Source organism: Microtus ochrogaster, chromosome 22, assembly GCF_000317375.1.
Source record: "Microtus ochrogaster isolate Prairie Vole_2 chromosome 22, MicOch1.0, whole genome shotgun sequence".
Lineage (NCBI taxonomy): Eukaryota > Metazoa > Chordata > Mammalia > Rodentia > Cricetidae > Microtus > Microtus ochrogaster.
In genome coordinates this window covers 32345948-32351271 of record NC_022023.1, presented here as the reverse complement: position 1 = coordinate 32351271, position 5324 = coordinate 32345948, and positions in this window count along the sequence as shown.

The window sequence follows — 5324 nt, the reverse complement described above, 5'->3', positions numbered from 1 at the left end:
TCGCCTCTGCCCGCAAGAGTGGAGCATGGTGTCTCTCTGAGGCGTCTGCTCCCGAGGAGAGCTGTCGAGTCTCTGAGCTCACTTCCTCTTCCTCCCAGAGTTGTTTTCTGTTTACTCCTCCCATCTACGTTCTAACCTATCAGGGCAAGCAGCTTCTTTATTTAATCAACCAATGACCTTCCTCCATCACAGGGACATTCTTCAATTTCCTTCTCACAGATAGGAACACAGAAGCTCAGAAAGAAACTAAATTTCTTCCACAAGATTGAATAACTTTATAATGGAGGGATCGTGATTTAAATCTGGGTGGTTATTTCTTTTATTTATTTATTTTTTTTTCGAGACAGGATTTCTCTGTAGCTTTGGAGCCTATCCTGGAACTAGTTCTTGTAGGCCAGGCTGGCCTCAGATTCACAGATATCTCCCTACCTTTGCCTCCTCCCAAGTGCTGGGATTAAAGGTGTGTGCCACCACAACCCAGTGATTACTTTTTTTCTTTAAAAAAAATTTTTTTATTTTACATACCAATGCCAGTTCCCCCTTCCTCCCCTCCTCCCACTACCTGAACCTTCTTCCCTTCCCATCCCCCATCCACTCCTCAGAGATGGCATGGCCTCCCATGGAGAATCAACAAAGCCTGTCACCCTGTCACCACAGAACCAAGCACACACACACACACCACCGCTCCCCACTGTCTGAACTGAGCAAGTTCAGAGAAAATGAACTCCAAAAAGCCAGTTCATGCACTGGGGATAAATCCTGATCCCAAGGCAGTTGCCCAACAAACTGCCCAAGCCACAGAACTGTCACCCACATTCAGAGGGCCTAGTTCAGTCCTATGCCGGTTCCACAGCTGTCAGTCCAGAATCAGTCAGCTCCCACTTGCTGGGGTCAGCTGTTTCTGTGGGTTTCCCCATTATGATCTTGACCCATTTGCTCTTATAATCCCTCCTCCCTCTCTTTGACTGGACTTCAGGAGCTTGGCCCAGTGCTTAGCTGTGGATCTCGGCCTCTGCTTATGTTGGAGATTCTATGATGACTATTAAGGTCGCCATCAATGTGCTTACAGGGGAAGGCCAGGTAAAGTACCCTCTCCACTATTGCTTAGAGTCTTAACTGAGATTATCCTCTTGGATTCCTGGGAATTTTCCTAGTACCAGGTTTCTCCTGAACCCCATAATGTCTCCCTCTATCTAAATACTCACAAGTTCTGAGCTCAGTTCATAGAACTCACGTTTCCTGGCTCCAAATTCATCACTCTTCCCAATTTAGCCCACTGCTGATTCTCCATCCTGGATATAACCCCCCTTGGTTTGCAAATGACATGCATGAATTGGTGAGGGAATCCTGCAGATGTGGAAAAACAAAATGGCTCACAGTGCCTGAAGTGACATCATCAGTTTAGCCTGGGGATTAGCATGTAAATCAAGCCTGGGAACCTGACCCTTTCTTTTGCTTTGTCAGGTTTTTCCCTTCATTAGGTCTGTAGAAAAACCCAAGATTTTTTTTTCTTTTGCTTAATTTTTATGTATGGATAAATATTCAAGAAAGAATGAGTTAGATCTAACGGTAATTCTATATTTAGGATTTTAGGGAACTCAACATTAGTTAATCTTCTCTAACTAAATGACTACCAAAGATTTTCTCCCATTCTGTCAGTTGTCACTTCGCTCTGTTGATTGCTTCTTCTTAACTGATGTAATTCTTGCTAATATTTCTGTGCTGTGGAGTATAAACAGGGAATTAATTGCTGTGCAGATAAAGTATGTTTGCTTTGCTCCCTATACAGTACTTTCTGATTTGGGGGTTTTGCTCTTGGATAATTTGGAGTGGAGTTTTGTTCAGGGTGACAAAGAGGCCAAGTCAGTCTTTTATGTGTGCATATCCAGCAATTTCCCAGCACCATTTGTTGAAGATGCTGATTTTTAAATGGTTTTGAGAACTTTTGCTCAAAATCACTCAGCCTAAGATGCATGCATTGTTGCTGAATTCTGTTCCTCTGACCTCTTTGTCAGATATTGTATTAATTAAATCACTGCTTGGCCCATTAGTTCTAGCCTCTTATTGGCTAACTCTCACATCTTGATTTAACCCATTTCTATTAATCTATATATTGCCACTTGGCAGTGGCTTACCAGGAAAGATTCAGCATGTCTGTCTCTGGTGGCTCTCTCTTTCTCCACCTTTCTTCCTCCCAACATTCAGTTCTGTCTTCTGTGCCTATCTAGGTTCTGCCCTATCAACTAGGCCAAGGCAGTGTCTTTATTCATTAACCAATGAAAGCAGCACACAAACAGAAGGACCTCCTACACCACTAGTGGGCCTTGGACTTTCCACAGGGCAGGGTACATTGCCCTCTCTTAGGATTGGAGAGGGTAGGGTGGGAGGGTCTCTGGAGGGAGTGGGAGGGAAGTGGGAGGAGGGGAAGGAGTGGGAATTTGGATTGGTATTTTTTAAGTAATAATAATAATAATAATAATAATAATAATAATAATAAAAGAATCTAGCAAGAGAACTAAGTTCTGTACGAGTACAGAAAGGTTCCCTGCATCAAAGGAGGAATGCAGTCATTTCTACCTCCCACAAACTGTCCTAGAAAGAAGTTACATGACCTTCATGAACACCTAAAAAATTTTCTGGCTCAAGACCTACAACAAGGTAGACAATGAAGGCTGATGAGAAGCCAAGGACAATGGCACTAGGTTTTGATCCTACTGCATGAACTGGCTTTGTGGGAGCCTAGCCTGTTTGGGTGGTCACCTTCCTGGACCTGGATGGAGGGGGGAGGACCTTGGACTTCCCACAGGGCAGGGAATCGGACTGCTCTTCAGACTCGAGAGGGAGGGGGAATGGAGTAGGGGGAGGGGGAGAGGAGTGGGGAGAGGGGCAGAGGAGTGGGGGAAGGGGAGAGGAGTAGGGAGAGGGGAAAAGGAGTGGGGGGAGGGGGAAGGAGTGAGAGGAGGGGGAGGGAAATGGGAGGTGGGGAGGAGGCAGAAATTTTTTTCAACAAAAAAATAAATAAATATAAAAAAAAGACCTACAACAATGAATGCAAGTCACAGATCCTCTCACTCAACCTGTGTCAAGAGGGAGATCCTATACTTCTGGTCACCCTCACTTCCCTGGCTGGGCTAGCAGGAAACAGTTATGTCCTGGCCCCTTGGCTTCTGTATGTGGGGGGATGACATCTTGGTTTACATCTTCAGCCTGGTTGTGGCTGGATTCCTCGTGTTCTGCTGCCACATTATTATCTTTTCTGCTAAATGTTTTCAGGTTCTTCCAGCACTTCTAATTTCTCATCTGCCATTTTCAGTAATAAAGCAATGATTCCTTATACCACAGGACTGAGGATATTCAGTGTCATTAGCGCCAAGCACCACATGGTCCTATGGCCCATCTGGTACCACTGCCACCAAAGTACACCAACAGTTTTGTATGTCCTGATCTGGGTCCTGTCTGTGCTATCAATAATATAGCAGTGCTGCACTGAACTCTTAAGCATTGTTGGGTGCTATTTCAGAAAAAGGTTGATTTTATTACAGCTGCATGGTAAAAATATCTTTATTCGTGATTCCCTCTGGCTGAGCAGAATCCTCTGTAATTCTTGGAAGATGCCAATTTCCAGGATTTATGTGGTCGTTGTGTTCGTGTTGTAGCTCTTCCTCCACTGTGGCCTGCCCTTTGGCACTTCTTGGTTCCTATTATGTTAACATAATTTCTCTTCATCTCTTTGGTCATCATCCAGTTATAGTATGTCAACAGCTGTGCCATCACCATTGTTGGCTCCTTTAGGCCGCTGGTGGCAGCAATGGACCCTGAATCTGGTTCTCCAGAGGAGTTTTCAGGATATTCCTGAGGTGGATGAGTAAAAAGACAGCCATCCTCATGGAACTCTGGAGGTATCAGGATGCTGAGCAACTAGAGTGATAAGGAACCTCTGGTCCAATCAGATCCAGGTAGATTGGAAAGTCCCCACTCAAGCTACCTGTCAGTCTCCTCAACGAGTTTTTGGGAATGCCTCTACATTTCCAACACCTTACATAGATAATTTTAACTGACTTTGCTTAATTTTTTAGAGATTGTCATCAGAAATAAGAATGCTTATATCTAACCTGTTGGACATTATCAACTTCTCAGTATTATTTTTAACATTTTACTAGTTTTTGAGATATCCACATGCCATCCACTTCTTAGTAGACAGCTTAAAGTGTTTCTGTCCATTTGGAACTATGCAGGCATTGCCATTGATTTCAAGTACTTTAGTGAAGGAAACCTTTTATACTTTAGTACTCTGATCTGTAAGCTTCCCAAGCCTCCAACCCCTAAGTAATCAATAACCAATCATCTGTTTCTGTATGGGCTCCTACAGTGTATATTTAGGGTTAGTAGGACTACAGGATACATGGGAACATGGTTTTTCTACTTAGTATAATATTCTTTTTATTCATTCTTCTTTCACACATTATATCTGACGGCAGTTTCCCCTCTCTCCCCTTCCCATTTCTCATCAAGAGCTTTCCTTGCAATTTTCAGTGCAAAGGAAAAAAATTGCTATCAAAGTATAATCCTTGGAATTATAAGCATTTTCTCCATGGGCGTATTGGAAAAGATCTCTTCTTTTTCTCTTAGAGAATTAGGCCGTGCTCTATGACTAGGAACTGATGCAAGTAAAAGCTTGGGTCTGGAAAACTAAGCTCTGCAATATTTGAACATCACTAAATTCTGTGGTTTTAAAGAAAATAAGGACCTTAGAGGCATACTTTCCCTGAATAAAAACAGCCAAAGAAACTGTTTAGCAGAAGATGTCTAATATGTGCCTTTGGCATAGTGACAAATTGGCTTAGATTCTGGCTATTCAAACTATGTCCTTTGCCTTTGAAAATGAAAAAATAGTTATTTAGTTCCCTACCTGGCCCATCAGAGTCTAGAAATCACTCTCATTCAAATGCTAGGATACATAGCAAAAATGTCAATATGCTTCATTTTAGTAGAAAGCAAGTGAATTCTTATTATATAGACATGTATAGGTCTGATGAAAGAACATCGTCCCCATGACAGCTGGAAGCAATTTTAGAGGACTATGTCCCCTCTCCCAGCAAAGTTTGCCCTCAGGCTTAGAGACATCATTTAGGGGTTAATTATAATTGGTATACAGTTGAGGGATGGAGGAGGAATTTTATAGGCTCTGTGATGGAGGAAGGTCATTGGTTAATTAAATAAAGAAGCTGCTTTCCCTGATAGGTTAAAACAGGAGGGAGGAGTAAACAGAGCAGAATGCTGGGAGGAAGAGGAAGTGAGGTCAGACTCCACAGCTCTGCTCTCGG